Source organism: Nanorana parkeri, unplaced genomic scaffold (genome assembly GCF_000935625.1).
Source record: "Nanorana parkeri isolate BGI_ZX_2015 unplaced genomic scaffold, ASM93562v1 scaffold1043, whole genome shotgun sequence".
Taxonomy (NCBI): domain Eukaryota; kingdom Metazoa; phylum Chordata; class Amphibia; order Anura; family Dicroglossidae; genus Nanorana; species Nanorana parkeri.
The window spans coordinates 171,914-191,851 of NW_017307311.1; the positions used below are offsets into that span (position 1 = coordinate 171,914).

The following is a 19,938-nucleotide window of genomic DNA, read 5'->3' on the forward strand; positions in this document are numbered from 1 at the left end:
AATGCTGGGTGATGTCACACTCCTGTTGGGGGGCACGGTTTTTTTTTCTTCCCTTGGGCTCAAAAGGAGCTAGCTATGGCTATGCTCCCACGGTGCTCGTGTGGCTGCCGGCTGAATGTGTTAGACGCCGCAGAAGGAAAGGGGCAGGACACCTCTCCCCGTGTGCAAAGTCGGCCATACGAGCACCGCGGGAGGACAGGACGCCGGCGCCTCTAGAACGCACCGGAATGCAAGCCGGCCGACTCCCTGCATTCAGGGGGAGCGTGGGGTTGTATTGAAGTCAATGGCACCACAGCCATGTCCCCCGCCCACAGTGCAATCGCCTGCCTGCATTCCGGTCCAGTGCAATCTGCATTTTTAGGTGCGGGAGAGCGCACTGCGGGTAAGGGGCGTGGCTGCGGTGCCATTGACTTCAATGCATCGTCATGCCCCCCCCCAAATGCAGGTGTTTTTTCGTTGGTAGATCTCATTGAGCTTGTCATTTGGAAAGTAGATCTCCCAACGAAAAATTGTGGGCACCCCTGACATAGAGTATCCCCGAGTCTTTAACCCTTTGTTAGGACAGACAGTCCTGCTCATCTAGTTTGCAAGTGAAAAGTAAATCTGTCAGCACAGTACAGACGGGGTTTATTATGTCAGAGAAAACTCCCCCTCCCCAACCCACAGACAGTGAGAACTAAGCAGGATTTTGCAGGCCTGGGGTTAGCACAAAAAGCACCTTAAAAAAAACTGCACATTTAATTTTTTTTTTTTTAAGTGGACCTTTACCCACTTTCACTAAATTCTACATCAGTATGCGGCTCTGCATGCTGATTTAAAATCATCTTACTTTCATTAGTTAAACAAATGTTTTTCATCTACTTATAAATATAGTTCATCCACTTCCTGGTTCACTTCTGGCACAAATGATGTAATGTACCAGTGTTGCATCCTGGGAAGGTTACATCAGCAGAGCATTGCTGGGATATCTTATCTCAAATCTCATGAAATCTCTGGGAAAGGCATTTTCCTCCCCTGAGATGATGTGCATGGTCAAATGTCCAAGTCACATGTGCTAGAGTTCCAGGAAGTAAAGGGAGATGGATTAGTCTGCCCTTAGTAAAAAGGGCCACTGGGGAAGAAAAGAGAAAATATACAAAGAATACAAAGCCGCAATTATCTAGAAGTATGTGTTTGTAAATTGGCATTTACTAAACATTTCTAAAGGTGTGTTTTGTTCTTATTTTAAAGATATGGGTGAAGTTCCTCTTTAAGTTCTGCTATGTGGATGGGGAAATGGAACAAATATAAAGTAGGTGTTATCCCAGTTTGGCTTTGAAAAGTGGAAATACACTTTTCAGCACCTTATGCTTGTCAAAAGTTGCATGTATGTATACTGTATGAGAGCATCCATATGTGTTCATTATATGGGCTTATGGGCCATCTAGATCAGTATCTGTCTGCCTCCTCTTATCCTAATGAAATTATGTGAACAACTTGCACTGTAAATGTTCATGGATTACATTTACTGCATTTTTATTAAATAATCCCCACAAATTTTAAAGTCCAATATGTTTTATACTGGCCTGAGTGGACTATAGACAATAAAGTGGGCCATACTCTGAGAGAATCCATATATGATAATAAAAGGAACAGGGTGTCTATGGGCCTTATGGGTCTTTAACTTCAGAGTATTGGTGTTCTTTTTCATGTACACATGCATTGCAAGCATTGGGAATTCTCTGCCCAACCAGGCACTACACGTTCCTTTTTTCTCTATGGACTTGCATGCATGTATTCTTTTGTATGGGGAGAGGATTTTGGCAGGTCTCTGTGCTCCAGCAATATAAGGGAGGATGGGCAGATGTCTTGCAGCCCATTTAAGTCAGTGTGGTTAATTGTGCTTATCTCATTTGTTTCACCCACCTAATATCTGTCAGCGATATCTGCTCATTCTATTGGTAATCGTTAGTATCTGTTATGTAAATCTTTGCAAATGAATGTGCATGTGAATCTATTAGGCTTGACAAGCTTATTTATCATGGCTCCTGACAAGGCTTGGCATTCTCTTCTTCATCTCATTCTTCAATGTCACAGAGCAGCTTGATGGTACATGGTCCACAAGAAATGTTAGATGTCCCTGGGGTGGGGGCCCGAATCAGCCATGATTTTCAGAATGGGTTTAGCGTCTTCGTTCGCACAAGTTGACTTATTTTGGGGAAGTGATAGGTCAGTAAAAGAAGGGTCAGTCCACTCAAATGTGATCACTAAATCTAAAATCCCCATAAGATACAAGGCAGCTAGGGACTTATGCTGGCCATATAGCTAAAGATTTTTCTTGTTCATTGATTCTCAGTGGCACCCAAATGCACCTCCCAGCTGGTGTGTGTTGCAGCACGACAAAGTGGTTTAAAAAGGTAGTTGATGCATTACTTTTTTCACCTTATGGCAAAGCATGTTATCCGCGCTACCGCCCTTTGTGCCGCACCGCATGCCTGCCAGGAGATGTGTTGTGGTGCCATTGAGAATCAATGGCAAAGCAGCGTACCTAGTGTGCGGTACCACGCGCTCTGCGATTGTGTGCGCTAAACACACCAATCCCATGTGTTTAGCACAACGCTGTGGTTCGAGCAAGCCCATAGGCTGGGTTCACACCTAGGCATATCGAATATGCGCATTTGTCGCGCGATTTGCGGTAAAAAAAAAACGTGCGACAAACGCGCGTTTCCGAGGGCTACTTGGCTGTATTCCAATGGAAACGCGCGACATAAACGCCCCAAAGAAGCTCCTGTACTTCTGTGGGCGTAGCGCGTTCATATGGCCTGTAATACGCCCAGGTGTGAACCATACCCATAGGAAATAATGGGATTTCGGTGTTTGAGCGTTTTGCATTTCTTACATTTCAGAGATTTCCTGTAACGGATGGAATTTTTTTTTCCCGTACAACATTCTAACGGTGTGGTTTTCTTTCAGGAATCCCCAATAATTCCAAAACAGAAATGTTAAAATCAAACAAAATTCTGCAAACCTCTGACTTCATTATCATATGTTCTGATGAGATTTTTCCTATGAACATTTGTAGAAAGATTTACCAATGTATGGCCAGCTTTAGTCAGTTGTCCCTGGAACTGGTGACCCCATTGGGCTATTTTCCCCCTACCTATTATTCTGGGGACAACTCTTACATTTTAGATTTTAGTCACCAATGCAAGGAAAGCAGAAATTCTCCCCAATGGGGCCACAGTCGGCAATAAAAGCTTGAAAGGGGGTTTAAAGCTGGGTATTCACAGTTAGAATTTTGTTCAAAAAGTTAGATATTGTAACGAATGCTCCAAAAACTAAGTAGTCAAAGAGGAATTTTACCCATATCTTTAAAATTCCAACAAAGACATCTTTAGAAATGTTTAGTAACGACAATCTGCAAACACATGCTTCTAGATAAATGCCGGCTTTTTATTCAGTGGATATTTTATTACTCTCCCCCCTTTCTTTTCAGTGGCCATTTTTTTACTAATGACAGATTAATATATCTCCCTTTTACTTTCTGGAACTTTGGCACACGTGACTAGGACATGACTTGCACATCATCTCAGAGGGGAAACAACGCCTTTCCCTGAGATCTTGTGAGATTTTGCAGTTTACAGATGAGATTTCCAAGCAATCTACTGTGATGTAACCTTCCCAGGATGCAGCATTTAAGCAAGGGTTGCATCACTAATACCCAAGAGGACCAGTAAGTGGAAAAATAGTAATTGTAAGAAATGGCAAAATATGTTTAATAAAAATAATCTGATTTCATATCAGCCTGTGGAGCTGCCCGCTTATGTGATTTTTAAGGTAAAGGTCCACTTTATTGAGGTCAAATCTACGATCATTTTTGACCGTAGTGATATAAAAAAAATCAGAAGAGCCGGATGGAAATGTTTTCTCTAGAACAGTGGTTCTCAACCTTTCTAGGGCCTCTGACCGCTACCCCCTCCTCCTGACCCTATTAGTGTCGGAAGTTGCGGCGGGGTTGATTCCCCCCCCTTTGTAATGTATAGTTGCGGGTAATCCACAACTGAATGGGTCAGAAGGAGTGGGTGGCGGTCCAAGTTTTGAGTGGGCTTGGGCAAACTGAGTTCTTGCCAAACCCAGCCTCATCACTAACGAAGATCTGCAAAGGTAACTACGGTTTTGCAGTCATTGAAACTTATTTTATCAAGGGCTCTTTTAAGCGGTTTTATTTTTAGAAAGTCATAAATTATAAGCTGATCACACAGTTTGTATGTGTATATCATTTTCCTACCATACCATGCAGAAAGCTGGATGCCTGATTGGCGATTTCCAAGTTTGTGTCTCGCTGATTTGTTCCACCTAAAGATGAGACTAATTGGACGGGGTGTACAGATCCAGCTTACCAGCCAGCCGGGTCCGTCTTAAACACATGCAAAGCCTTTGAGAAGCGCAGAGAATTTACTGCCCGCTCCACAGAGTGCTTCTGGCAGGCGCGTCGGCTGCTGCGGGTGATAGCCTGAATTATTAAAGCCGCCTTTGTTTATTAAATTCATCCCGGGGTGTTGAAAGCATGTGTGATTACACTGAGAGGAAAATACAGTCTTCATTAGATCTCCACTCCCGTGTAAAGCCTGTCGGCTATCGAAGACACTGACAGCGGAACCGAGGTACCGTTCGTTCACACGCCAATCGAATTATGTCACTTTTCTTGATGCTCGCTTTAGGCCGGAGAGTTCCAGGGAGCTTCCAAGACAATATTGCAAGCCTGTTGTCTTTGCTACATTTCCCATGGCTCATTGTGTGCTGTGCGTTATACTAAATGGATTATATCTAATATTATTATTTACTGAGCCACCATCTTTTATAGAACATTGATATTTATGGGGGATAAAGCTATGTATACATGCTGTCACATCGTAATGGGTGTTGGGTAAATGTAATATGCCATCACGGTTTGTACCCATCTCTGTGTTTTGTTCTGTTCACCAAAGATGGGCAGATTGTGACGACTCCATTGAAAGCTCTGATATCTTAACCAGCTCCTTTAATATGGTCTAGTCCCAGTTTGTCATTGTATTGGCTCCTTAGACTACTTACAATATCAGTCATATCTTCTCATTTAATGATCTCCTAAATTGTGCAATCCTATTCGGGCTTCTGAGCCACATCCGCTCACAGTGAATGTTCAATTACAGAGCCCAAATGAAAGCCACATTCAATGTTAGGATTTTGTTCATTCGAGAGAGAAAATTCCCATCCTGCTTCTTTGTTTTTTTGGGGGTTTTTTTATCAGTACAGCCGATTTCACCCCATTAGCTATTAAAAAAAATTGATTGAACATTCCAAAAATGAATTTTTTGGAACTAAATTCTACCGATGTATGACCAGCCTTAGTCATACATAGAACTATGTAGCATCAGAAAGATAATGTACAGAATGTAAAAGGTTTTTATAGTATAGAATTGTTTAAATTGTATTGTGTTCACTATACTTGGAGTGTTCAGTCTGTTGTATGCTCTGCTGTGGATAAGAAATGGATTGGGTTTTTTATTGTGTGCTGAGATCCGGTGTCTGGCCTTTCTCTGGGCTGCTAAAGAGCATTGCTTTACTTTTTGTTTTCCCAGCGTGATCTGTCCATGACTGCCTTAAGGCCCCGTTCCCATATGCAAATCGCGCGAGATTTGCCACGCGATGTCGCGTTCAAGCTTGCATTGAGCAAGCTTGAATCGCGGCTAAATCCGCTCCAAAAAGGGTCCTGCTGTAGCGACCCGCGACAGCAGGACCCTTTGCCCTATTGGATTGCATTGGGGCGCGATATTGCGCGGTAATTTGCCGCGATAACGCGGGAATTACCGCGCAATAAATCGCTCAATGTGAACGGGGTCTAAAGTGGACCTTTACCCATATCTTTAAAACAACAACAAACACACCTTTAGAAATGTTTAGTAATGACAATCTACAAACACATACTTCTGGATAACTGCGGGATTTGTATTCTTTGCATACCCTATTTCTCTTTTCTTCCCCAGTCTTCTTCCAGTGGCCATTTTTACTAAGGGCAGATTACTAGCTCTCCGTTTACTTCCTGGAACTCTGGCACATATGACTAGGACATGTGACCATGCACATCATCTCACGGGAGGAAAATGCCTTTCCCTGAGATCTCATGAGATTACAGATGAGATTTCCCAGCAATGTTCTGCTGATGTAACCTTCCCAGGATGCAACGCTTTGGCACATTACATTGTTTGCGCCAGAAGTGGACCAGGAAGTAGATGAACTCTGTAAGTAAATAAAAAACAAGTTTAACTAATGAATGTAAGGTGACTTTAAATCAGCATGCTGAGCTGCATGCTGGTGTGATTGTTAGTAAAAGGGGGTAAAGTAGTATTAAACGCTCATACTTTTTCAGTAATAAATCCAGATCAAACAAATATAAAGTGCCCAGCAAAGTATTTCTTTATATTTTTGCCCAAGAGCTTACAGTCCTCGTGTTCAAACAGCTCCAACTCTCTCAGCTCAGCTTCCCTAAACTTCCTGTCCAGTACAAGATCACAAGGGACAGCGCAGTCTGCAGCAGCCAAAGTGCTACTAAACGCTTAGTATATATACCTGGAGTCAGACTTTTTGCAACAATGCCTTTTTTGAAGAAATGCATGAAAGCATAAAGCATGCTATACAAGTTTTAGACTGTACAGTATGCAGCTATTGACCCTTCCTGGTCTAACAGAGAGCATTGTAACTAATTAGGCATCACCTGTCAAAGTCTGGTGATAGTCCAAGGCATGGCCAATCAGAATCTTTTTGTGTGCATGGTATGTTGCCTATGTCATGCATTTAAATAGCTATTTACTATACAATGCAGAATAGACTAGCACATTGCTTATGAAAGGTAGTATGGAAGTAACCATGAAACAGTAATATGTATCCTAGAGTAATGTGTGCCTGTGGCATGATCCATGGAAACAACAAAATAAAGCGACAAATGTGTTGCTGAAACGTAAAGTCATTCAGAACAGTGAGGACACACGGACGACACTTGACCTGTACCATGAAACATAAATGTCATGTATGTTGTTAGCGGGAAGTCACATACACTATGAACACTACTTGTCCAAGGGCTAAAGCGGGGGCCAAATCTACTTGTCCCTCATGACAATCTACTTGTCGCAATACAAAAAAATAGTTTTAATCAAAACTAGGGATGCACCGATTTAGGTTTTTGGGTATCGAGTACGAGTACTGATATTTTGCTTTCGGTACCTGCCCTCCAACACAGAACCGATGTGTTGGATCACAGCGCCACGGTCTCAGTGATAACAGAGAAGACGAAGAACGAACGTTCTTCGTCTGCTATACGGGCTCTATTTAATATCACTTAAACTCCAAACATTCTGCATCTTAAGGTTAAAGTGATCCCCTTTATTGACATAAATTATTGAAGATGCAAGCTTTCAGCATTCCTTAGAGCAGCGTTTCTCAAACTTTTCATAGCACCCTTTAAAAGTATGCACAAGCTCAGAGCAACCCAAAATGTAAAGAAGTGTATAAAATGTGTGGTCCTACTCAAGATTCATACCAGACCCGTACGCTAGATAGAGTTTAGGGGAGGGGACCCCACAAAAAAAAAAAAGATATGAGGTTCCCCACTTCACATCAGAAGCCCTTCCTTCACATCAAGGGCCCCACCTTTCACATCCGAGTGCTTCCTTCACATCAGGAGACCCCCTCCCCCTTTCACATCCGAGTCCTTCCTTCACATGAGGAGACCCTCTTCCCCCCTTTCACATCAGAGTCCTTCCTTCAGATGAGCAGCGCCTTTCTGTTCAAGAACCCTCTTTACATTAGGGTCCCGTCCCCCCATTTCCCATCAGAAGCCCCCCTTACAATCTTCAGGCAGAGGACAGGAGGCAGAGTGGGTCTGACTGAACTTCTGGTAGAAGACTGTTGTGACTTTTGTTACAGGTGGTGCTGCAGTTTACAAAATAACAATGGAAATCCACAAAACCGAACACTCTATGGATTTGTTTTTGTATCCTGGAGGGTATTCTCCTTTTAATTGAGGCTCTTCTGAACCCTGGAGTCTATACTTTTCGACCAGATTTGGGTTTGTTGCCTTACTTCCGTGTAGTCAATAGAGTGTCTGCTCTGTTAGTCATTATTGAACAGCTTTGCCCCCCCCCCCCTTGAGTTTTTTCTAGAGCCGCGCCATGTTCTGCCGCTGTGACGCTCAGTTCCAGACAGAGACAATGCAATTTAAATCATTCTTATGGAATTTCACAGGCTTGCCGAACGACTTTGTCAATAGGCTTACTTTACTGAAGATCAATAGGACCTATTTCGGCAAGTGATTTAAAGAGTCTTTCTCCTCCTTCAGAGCACTAATGTTGTTCTGTGAGAGATTAATGGCTGGATGCACAAAGCTTGTAACTTTTAGCTGTGATTTTCTGATAGATACTCATTAGATTAACAGCAGGGTGTAAATTTGTCTGCAGAGTGATTATTTTGCATTTAACGCAGAATATTATTTATGATGCTGGTAGGAAGGATGTGTGCGGATGCTTTCTGCAGGGAAGGGCTTTGTATTTCCACACTCATTTGGTCCCATTGGACCTGCAATGTGAACAGTTTTAAATGTTCATTCAGTAACTGTAGAATTTTTATTTTGTATTTCCTAATTTATGATGCTCCTGCCCTACCAAGGTCACCTATATTTAAAACATGTTTCAGAATCTTAATACTGGTCTGTCAGTCCTTCCCTCGCTCACCGTTGTAGTCACTATTGGAGACCAGAATGATAGGAGGCTTTTGAGTTTAACATGGAGGTTTGAGCTTCCTAAAGATGTAAGAGGCCAATACTGAGTTCCTGAAGGGTTGGACACATTAATATGGAATTTATTAGCAAGTCTGTCCTATCCAGGGGCCAGCAAGATTTGTTTTTTTTAGGAGCCCGTTCCATTGACAACAACTGGAGACATCTTCAAAAGTTGGGCTGCAGCTGGGTTTTTGAAGGAGCATTGGCGACCTGGCTCCTGGAATTTGTCCAGTCCTGTGTTATAATCTATTTCAGGGATGAGTAAATTAATATTTTGTTCAGGAGCCAGCATGATTTTTATTATTTAGGAGCCAGCTCCATTCACAGAACCTCAAATTTAGGAGGCAGCTGTCATTTTTAGGCTAAGTTCAAATGTAATCGACACCCGGGACGCGCAATCATGTGCTAGTGCATCCAGCGGTTGCAGCTTGGCCCCTTTGATTTCAATAGGGTGATATCCGCGCGGAAAGTACCTTTTTTTTTTTTTTTTTTTTTTGCGAAGCGCAGCTTTTTCATGTTCAATTGCACGGGCGGAAGAAACATGCACGATCTGCCTGGTGCGACTGGGGTGCGATTAAAAAATAATGGCACCCACAACGAGATCGGCTGCGGTGGGTGACTGCGTGATTGCGTGGCAATCCGTGCGGTTTTGTGCACGATTGCCGCACGTCCAGGAGTCGCCCAGGTGTGGACCTAGCCTCAAGGCGCATTGGCTACCTGGCTCCTGGGATTTGTCCAACCCTGGGCTATTTGTCTCTGATAAGCCCCTAAAATGTGTGATGGACAGCTATGGCTAAATCCCACGTTCCTTGCTATCCCATATGAATAGCTAGGACAGTATTTTAGCAAAAGTATGTTATTCAACCTATTTGTCAGTGTTTACACACACATGCCTACAGTGAAGGTTATTCCCCTAGTGCACCCACCAACACTCTCCCTCCCTTCCACCCTTGAAGATTTCATCCTATTGTAAGGGACGTCCAGGTGAAGTTAAAGTGACACTGAGGTTGTCTGTTTTAACTCACTATAAATGCTGCCACTACTAGATAGCAAGTGCCTTATGGTACGTGCATGTCAGCTTACCTCAGCTGTTGGAAACAGAAGGACAGATTGTAGGGCATTCTGGAATGTAATTATTGAGCAAGCTTATTGGTTGGGTAGCTGGTCCTGCCTTCTGCACAATGTAGGTCTAATTCTGGACTCGGAAGCTTGGTAAGTATTTGCATTCCAGAGCAATGCTCCAAGAATAATCTGGTACGTCCACATATGAGACACACATGACATGCCTCCTGTGCCTCCCACAATTTAGCATTTAGTGTATAGGCAGTCAGTTTCAAGGCCCAAGTGTTGTCACATGGGCGACATGCTAACTCTGTTAAACAAACTTTCCAAAAGTTGGATTTTCAGGGTCCTGAAGTGACGAATCAGGTTCAGCTCAGGAAAAATGTAAAGGCCACATGAACCCCACCTCCATTATTCACGCAGACTCTGCACTGACCTTAGATTGCCTACTCAAAAGGGCGGGAGCTAAATTCATAATCCTATCAAGAGTACATGTTTACTATAACTACAGTGTCCTGGGGGGCAAGGGTGTCTGAATCATAAGACCTGGCTGAGCTGCACCAAACATCTTTAACAGATAAAACAGGTAAAGTAGAACTGTGCCCCCACCCCATCCCCCCCATATTACAAATGTGCTGCAGCACTTTATTATAAATGCATCTGCACTTTTCAATTAGTCACCCTTGCAAAGGCCGACAAATACCTGGTAATCCTGCTAGTGAGGTCCACCTAATGTAGCTTCCTGTGACATGGTGCTAACAATGCTGCACTGCTCCTGAATTCAGAGCAGAGTTGCCACTCATGTAGGCCTGCTTACACTACAGTGGAATGAAAATATGTTGGAGAGGCTAGGCCGATCAGCATTGTCCCTGCTGATTGACAAGCTTGCAGCTTGTCAATCACCTCCTGGCCACGCCTAGTCCTGCCCATTTTTTTCTGGATTGCCTACACTGCCTCTGTGACTGAACCCTCCCACTATGAGCTGCAGTGTCTGGAAGTGGGGGCGTGTGAAACACAAATGAATGATTTGACTCAGTCGTGGGGAGGTAAAGGAAGTTTATTTTACTTTGAGACTTGTGTATCACATAGCAAATGGATTTGGTTCTTGTTTAGATTGTCATACAGAAGCCTTTAGTTGTACTTTTGCATTTATATTTCCTGGAGTTCAACTTTTAATGGAAAATTTCTATCATGACTTTTAGTGATTGCCATGTGACTGAGAACAATTGATTGCTTTGTGGCCACGTCAGGTTTATAGATTTTCTCCCTCTCAGTTTCCATTTTGTTTAGTAACTACAGCTGTTATCTGGTATCTGGAGACACAACTTTTGACCTGTTATTTGTTCTCGGATTTGTTTAGTCTTGTGGCCGGTGTTTTTTTGGTCTATTTTATCTATAAGATAATTGTTTCTTTCATCAGGCCTGTCTTTATACAGTTCTGGTCATTGCTTTATAGATGGGATAGGATGTGCTGACATAAGTTTGCCAAGTGATGAATGCACAATAGCCACACTTATGTGAATCACATGATTATGTTCCTATTCAGACATTTTTGCCATGGTGTTTGGGACCATGTGAAGGCAGTTCCCAGGATCAGCTTTGAAATTACTATTTACATATTGTATCCGGCATACACACATCCTATCAGGGATCTTCTACTTTTAGACGACAAATTGGATAAAAGCCTGCAGTCTATGCACACTTCCCACGTGGCGATTACTTGTTCCACTTATAAACCGCTGATTTCGTGTTTTTGGCTCCCCTAGAAAAGCAACTTCATAGCGACTATGTTTTGGAGCAGCTGTCATTTTCTGGCAGATGTAGCTTCAGATTTAAATTGTGCTCCATTATTCAACCCTCAACCAGCTCCTGTGTCTTGTTTGCACATTAGTAGAATGGTCATGACGTGGCCGCCTCCTGTATGCACAGCCAGCAACCGTCTACCATCTGTAGGTTCCTATACCCATGGGTTGGAGATGTAAACTGGTTTTATCTTTTTTACCTAGTGCTGACAAATTCTGCAGTGCTTTCCAGAGCATATAGAACACTCACATCTGTCCTTGCCTTGTCTAATGGCAGAGTCACACCATTTCCCGGACCAGATTTGGTCCGGAAAATGGTGTGAATCTGCCCGCAGTTCCAGTGCATTCCAGACCAGACAAAATAAGACATTCAGTATTTTTCTGGTCTGGAACGGACTGCCCTGGTGTGAACAGAGGCCAGAAATAGCATAGGGATACATTAGGATGCATTTTGGGTCCAGAAACAACCTGGCCTGGTCTGGAGATGATCTGGATGTGGAGTGAATGGGTCCTAAAGTTTCTATCATGTTCACATATTGTAGGGCCATCTTTTCATGGATGGCGGTTAACCTACCAGTGTGTTTTGGGTTGAAGGAAAAAGTAGAACTTTCTCCTTTTAGGTCCCTCCTCTGCTGATTGATAGGAGGCAGTGGGCGGGTGCAATAGCCAGCCTGCTGTTGGCTATTTCAAATTGCAGGCTGGCTATTGCACGCACCCACAGCCTGTTGTGTTTACATTCCCTGGCTGACGCTATTGAGCCATATGTGCTTCAATACCATAGCTCCTTTTGAAGTGCAAAGGTGACCCTACAGGCCTAATAGACCCCTAATCTCACTGTAGGGGGGTCACCTCCAATGTGCTATCACATAGGGGGCTTTTGACCCCCACCATGTGACTGCAATAAAATAAACCAAAAAGAGGTAAATACATTTTTTGGGGGGTATTTTTAAATTTACTTTAAAGTCCCCCGCCTCCCATGAATGGGTGCATAATAACAGAAATATGTAAGGAATCGCCGTGTGCGCCCAAGTGAGAGCAATAATTCTCAATATTCGTGGCGATTTCTAAACTGATGAGTGTGTGTGTGTGTTTGTGTTGTCCAATTTTGGAGTGTTTTTTTTGTGTTTTTTTTAAATAAGTTTGGTTATTTTATTATATTGATTTGGAGTTTTTCAATGCAGATTATTTTAAATCCACAAAACTAATTAAAATGTCTAATATAATACATACAATTATAAAAGGTGGAAAAAAGTAATTTTCAGCCTGAGAAATTCTGCTGCGGGAGGTGTATTGCAGTACCATTAATTTTAATGGCACCCCAAACACTCCTCCCACCCTCAGTGCGATTGCATGCATTGGAACGCGTGGTACCACAATGCCCTGCTTTCCAGTGCGGTGCGATTGTAAAAATGTATGCATGCAGTTTCATTCTGAAGTAAACCTTTTTCCGTGACACTCCATTTGTGTATTTGATTCTAAATAAAAGATGGTTTTTAATTTTTTTTTAATCGATTAATAAAAAAAAATCGGCCATCCTAATCGATTTTATGAAAATAATCCTTAGTTGCAGCCCTAGATTATATTAAAAACGATTCTTTTTCTGCACTTAAAATGCGATGGCGTGAACGGAAATCTTAGGTGATCTCGCTGTGTTGCGCCACTTATATCAGCAGGTCTATAAGTAAAATTTATATGCCGTCTTTAGTACTCTTAATTTGTAATTTTCCTTTTGAATTAAAATGACTAATCTTAGGGGTTGGAATCTGTTAAGAGCCATGCACACCATTTTAATTCAGTCCATTGACACAGGAGGCCCACGATGGCTGATTGAGAAAAAATGGGGGGCAACACTGGATTCTGTAACCTGTTACAATCAGTCAGATTCTTTCCAGCTTAGAAATAAAAGCAAATACGAGCTACGGAGATGAGACATCAGCTTTTCCTTTCCTCCACTTTTTTTTTTTATTAAACCTTTGTCGGTACAGTGTTTTGTTCCAGCCGATTGCTCTGTCTTCTAGCCAAGTAAACGCACACATTGTTTGCACATGTCCTCCCTAGAGCACGCACACAGTACAGTAAACATGTTATTAGAATGCCACTTTTCAATAAAGCTCCATCCATTAATAATCTGTAAGCTATTTCATCGTCTTACATCATCTAGCTTATTTTTCTGTAGCAAGAAGAGACCATTTTGCACATGAGGATCATGCCACCCTGGCATTTGGGACATTGTGCTCCTTCATCCAAGCCAGATAATGTGTGAAACTGGACCACAGGGTACCGTCTGCTCTCTTCACCCATTCCCTTCCATGCCTTTGACATTGGACATTATAGGAGATTTTTACATGTTTGCAAAATACTGATGATGATTGTTTTCTGCTCTTTGGCTTGATTTTATTTCTCTGCAAGTAAATGAAATAAAGCGCGGATGGAAAATCGGCTTAACATAAAGTCAGTGACAGATGGAAAGGAGGATTCACTAATGGCAGTAAGTGATTCCTTCCTGGCTCGCCCTGGCAGCTGACAGGTGCTCTGTGTGCCCACCATCGTGGTGTTGGGTTTCAGACAAAATAATGAGCCTGCTCTTGTGATCTCCCCATATGGAGAGAAATGATGATACCAGCTGGTAACATGCTGTGTTGTTGAACATGTAGTCTGTAATACGCCAACACACCTTGGATTCAGCTTCTGTGCACCAAACAGACGTCTACATAGTCTGGTGTTCCTTGTCATCGTAGCTGCTCTGGAAGACTGAGCGCGCTTTGCAGTGTCCACAATGTGCAAAGATTCTGACAGGTGAGTGCGGCCTCACTGACCTACCTGGGAATGTGTCTGAGCAGGAAAGTTGTTTATTTAAGAGGACCTGTAAACAAACTCTGGCATAAGTTTTGCCGGGATGGATAACGGCTCATGCACACGGTATAAATGGCCACATATCATATCATATACGGCTGGATTTTCTCTGCTGGAAGTGATTGGTGCAGAGTACAGCAACCATTCAGCCTGTAGAAATCAATGGCAGGTGACAGCTACACACGTATATATGTGAATCTGAGCAACAACATGCGCACAGGGCTGTATGTGCCTTAAATATGAAACTTTTTTTTTTTTTTTTTAACTTTCCTGGAGAAAATGCTGCTCTGCTTGGTTCAAGTCTTAGTCCCCGTTCCGTAAACCCGCGCATTAACAATGCACAACATTGTTTTCCGGCACATTGACGCATGGTGAAAAAACTTGGTACGCCTGTAGCAGAATTTGCTACATGAGCTACTTTCCCGCATTTGTCACATGTGCGACACCCATTGAAATCAATGGGCAACATTCAGGGGGAAAGCTGCAAACGAACACAACATGCGTTCACAGAACGTAAGGATGTGAACGGGGACTTAGGCATTTCGCTTGTCTTTTTGACTAAGGGGATGATGAAGCTGGGTGGAAGATCTATAAATCAGCCCCTTTAAAGTGTATTTCCACTTTTGTAGCCAAATACTGATGACACGTGCTTTATATTCGCTATGGAATAATTTAGCTGCTCGACTCCATCTACTGGCAATAGTGGCATGAAAGCAACATTGACCCAGCTATACACACGGGGCGGAAGATTTCTAAATCAAAAATATGTCCATCAATTAATCGGATAAAAACAATTACATGAACACCATCCTTAATTTAAAATGAAATACACAAATGCAGTGTTACAAACATAAAGTTTATTTCAGAATAAAACTGCAAGCACTATTTTGATCGCACCGGACTGCAGGCATGATGTGCCTTGCGATCCCGTGCGGCCGATCGCATTGCGGCCCGCAGGGCGTGGCTACAGTGCCAATCACTTTAATGGTTCGCCACGCCCCCTCCTGCCCCACAAAAAAAGTGAGACGGCCGCAATGCGATGCAGTGCGTTCTGGCCAGAATCTGGTGTGAACCTAGCCTTAATGCAAAAAGTGAGGGAGTTTCTTTCCCCCTCCCATAGTGGTGTATCATATAAAAGCTCTATAATTCCCTTAATGAATTATAAACATTATTTAGGTAGTCAAAGTTATTGTCGAGCTACATTTTAGATCTGGGTAACAATGACCTGTGATCATAAAGGGGTTACTGCCACTGTTCAGTTTTTACTATATTATATGGCTGTACCATATCTTTATTATTGTATAAAAAGTACATTTTTCATGGATTCTCTATTTCATTTCAGTGACCTAGCCTGCTTGGTTAACAATTGCTAAGAGAATGCATGTTGCTTGTGTGAATGAGGCCTTTCTTGATCTAGACATACTGCTATAGTGTAAACGCCGGATCTGACTAAAGTGGTCATAAAAGCACCCGCTGTGAAGTCTTTGTGCGTTGTCATGTTTTTTAGCATGTTTTTATAGCTCATTTATGGGTGTTTTTAATGCATTTTTTTTTATTTTGGTCATTAACCAGCAGTATCTGCAGTGACACCAAGTCTGCTTTGATGTGTTTTGGCCATCCCGGTCCACTTAAACCTCGCAGACAATGTCCTCTCGGGCCCTCTAGCGCTTGCAGCGATCCTTGTAATTGTGGTCGCTGGGATCATCCAGCCATTGCTGAATGGTCCCCGCAACCACAATTATATGGCTTGCTGCATGCCTGCCTTATTTGTTCTTCCACATCAAGCATGGTGCTGCCTGTTTGCTCCTTCTTTCCATGTAGCCTTCCTGAAAAAGATGTTGCTCAGAGGAAGAGAGCGGCTGTTCTGCGTGAGAGTGTGCCAAAACACATGTACGTGTCCTCCATTGAAGTCTGTAGAGCTAAAAGCGCACCGTGTATCACAAAAAGAAGCCCCTGCACCTTTTTCCAAGTTGAAACGCATAGGTGTGAACAGGCTTCATAGAAAAATAATGGGATTCCTCTTGTTGCACATGGCAGACGCACATCAAATTGCACAGGTGTGAATGGGGACCAATGAGTAAATGGTGCCTATAAGAAGAAAATGGCAGAACTCTGATATATTCAACCTTCTTATAAGGCTAGCCATAGACCCATGACCATAATCCACCCGTAAAGTAATAATCCGTAAATCATCCTTCTCTCCCCACCCCCAAAAAAAATCATACGTTCTTTAACCCTTTTCAGTAACTCAAAGTCCATAGACAACACTTTAAAAGCCCCTACCTAAATATTACCTCTGAAAGATGAGCTTACAACGAGTAAATAGATACCCAACATGGCCAGTTTAAAAATTGCGTGCGTCCGTGAAACGGTGACAAAATACCTCCAAAAAGTCCATAGACAGCGCTTTACGTAGCAGCCCCTAAGTAAATATTAGTCCTAGAATTATTGCTTTCACTCTAGCGTACCCAACATGTGCATCGCGGTCATCGGTTTCGTACGTAGGCACACCCGACGCGTGTTTAAGTTATGACGTGTGCTCGCAGGGGACTTTTTATGATTTACACTCTAAATAAGCTATTGAAGTGCAGATCGCACTCAATAGCTTATTGCTGGACCTCAGGAGCCGAGTAATGACAGCTATGGGACTGGAAGTGATGTAATCTGCATCGCTTTCGGTCTCATAGAACGGGGAGGAAATCAGTGAACAGACGTTTACTGCTCCCCAGCTTCCCCCCGACACCCGAGAAGCTGGTCCCGGGCCCGTAGGAGGGGTAGCGGAGCCTGGGAAATACAGCGGAGGGTGGGCAGTTTACTGGCCCGTTGAATCGATCTGAAGACAGCTGAGTCGCCAGAATCGCTTCTATTGGAAAGCCGACAGCTTTACAAATGTAATCAGAGTCTGGAGTCTGTTTAAACGGTCCCGCTGCCAGTGACTTACTATGCGCGTCACTGGTCGCAGTGGGGTTAATATTATTTTTTTAAACTGTTTTTTGTTTTGTTTTTTTTTTACTTTAACTGCTATCACATGGGGAGGGGGGGGGGCTTATAAAGCCCCCTCTGTGATAGCATATTGGTGGTTACAGGTCCTCTTTAAGGTGATGCTGGGGGTCCAAAAGACCCTGTGTGTCACCTTTCCACTTTAAATAAGCTATAGAAGTGCAGATCTCACTTCAAAAGCTTATTGCTCAGCTTCAGTAGCTGAGCAATTACAGCTCAGGTACCGGTAGTGATGTAATACCTGGAGGAGGTAGAAGTTTGCCGCTCTCCTCCACAGCTTCCCGCTGGCACCCGAAATGCCGCTCCCGGGCCCGCAGCAGGGGCAGTGGAGGCCGGGAAACCCGGTGGGGGGTGTTGGCGGACACTTTACCGGCCCGATGACGCGATTTGGCAGTTCGAGGCAGTTGAGCCGCCAGAATCCCTTCTATTGTAAAGCAGTCAGCCGGCTTTACAATTGTAAACCTAGTCTATTTAAATGGGCCCGCTGGCAATGATGTACTATGTACGCCAGTGGACGCTAAGGGGTTAAATACGCATCTGTTGCTATTTTACCCATGCGTCCAATTGCAGTATATACCATGTGTATTGTGTATAAAAGGAAGATAGATTTAGAAGACAACTAAAAATACTCCATCTGCAGATGTATAGTTCTGGTGACGCATAACTACCAAAGACTTCTTAGATGAGCGGATATTGGAATGGAAATTGACCGTCTGTCCCTCGGTCTTGTGTGGATGAGTAGAGCAAGGCTGGACAAATCCCTGGAGCCAGGTCGCCAATGCTCCTTAAAAATGACAGCTGGTGCCTTTTTACTTTTGAGGCTTTCTCTAGTTGTCGATGAGGTTGCCTTCTTCTGGCTCTTGGATTGGCCTGACTGGCTTCTGAACTCCATATTAATTTGTTCACAGCTGGTGTAGAGTATGTGAATATTTTTAATGGATCTTGTGTAAGACGTCTCTTTTCTTCTTCCCAGGTAATTTCTCTGCCCTGTTACCGTGCTGTCGTCATATAGGTGTTGATATGATACACACTTGTCCTTGAGCCCGTGCGTTTGCGTCGACCCATACGAGCTGTTTCAATGTGGACTGCCTCCCTGCAAGTTGTCGATTCCGAAGCTCTCTGCCGTCTGAATTCAATTAGGGTTGAGACCAATTAGTTTGCATTTGTATTCACAATTCACAGTGGAACGTTGCTCGCTCTCCCACTCTCAGTTTAGGAATTCACAGAGTAAAGTGGCAGCCAGCACTGTGTGTGGGCTCGAGATTTATAGCAAACGCTTCTTGCCTTGAAGTCTTGGCTGTGCTCTGGTGACAGGGAGGAGGTGCTGCGTGATGGTGAGTAGGTGGCAGATTTGGGTCCTTAGGGTGCAGGGGCGGTCCATGGAAGGGATGTGTGGGGGGGTGTTGGGTCTCGGGGTACATGTGCTGGAGATGACTTATCTGAGCCAGTTAACAGGTTTGCAGTTACATTAATATAAAGCTGCCGCACAGGGCTCAGTGGGCTGCATTGTTTGTTAAGGAGGCCTTATTAGAAACATTCAAATGCAGCACAGGAGGAGTGAAGGGACTCGTATTTGAGCATTTAAAAGTTAACTAGTGTTCCTAAATTAATAACTCGGTCAGTGGATGGTTATATTTCTCTTTATAAAATCCTGCTGGCTGCTAGAATGACCTGGCTGTTTACTGGATTCTCCAGCCATCCCTGCAATAAATAACCGGCTCTGCTGTCACATAATTATAGGTATGAGGGATGCTAGACTTCCAGAAATGTAAATATTGGGGTATTAGCTTTGGGATATATGTATTCATACACGTTCTTATAGGTGACACCAACCCAGGACGAGACTCTGCGTTCTTTTATGAATAGGTGAATGTATTGACCATACAGCAATATTGTCATTATTGGAGAGATACAAGAGAACTCTGCTACATTGCTCTTACACCCACAATCTATAGTTTAATAGAATACAAGGGGCGTTGACCGTCCCCAGGCAACATGAAGGTGTAGGGGTCTTGTTTACAGTTTTAGATTTAGGATTAATTATCAGTACTTGATTTATGTGCCATGATTTTACGGACACTAGGAGTTCTTAATGAAGGTGAAATGGTAAAACGGGAAAAGTGACCCTTGTTTTGGACAAAAAAAAAACTAGCATTGCCTTGGGCAAAGTACTCATTGAAGAGGTGCAAATAAGAAACAAGAATGCTAACAGGTATTCCACACTGTCTTCCACCATACCCTAAGGCCTTCTCCTCACTCAAAGCTCATTCCCAGGGACACCTTACTGGAATGTAGAAAGTTTTTGGTCTTCCATTGGAATAGTTTAAAAGTTCATGCAGGTAAAGGATGGTGAATCTGAATGAAAGTTAATGCAGGCATAGGAGATAAAATCCAAAGCAAGATGGAGTCAAGTAAAGGGCAATCTTGTGC

The 19,938-nt window shown here is 43.2% G+C and overlaps 1 protein-coding gene across 1 annotated transcript in view; it reads left to right on the forward strand.

The window, feature by feature from the left end:
- The window catches only part of GLCE (glucuronic acid epimerase), a 66,242-nt gene that overhangs the window by 32,558 nt on the left and 13,746 nt on the right, over positions 1 to 19,938 (forward strand). The window lies entirely within an intron of this gene.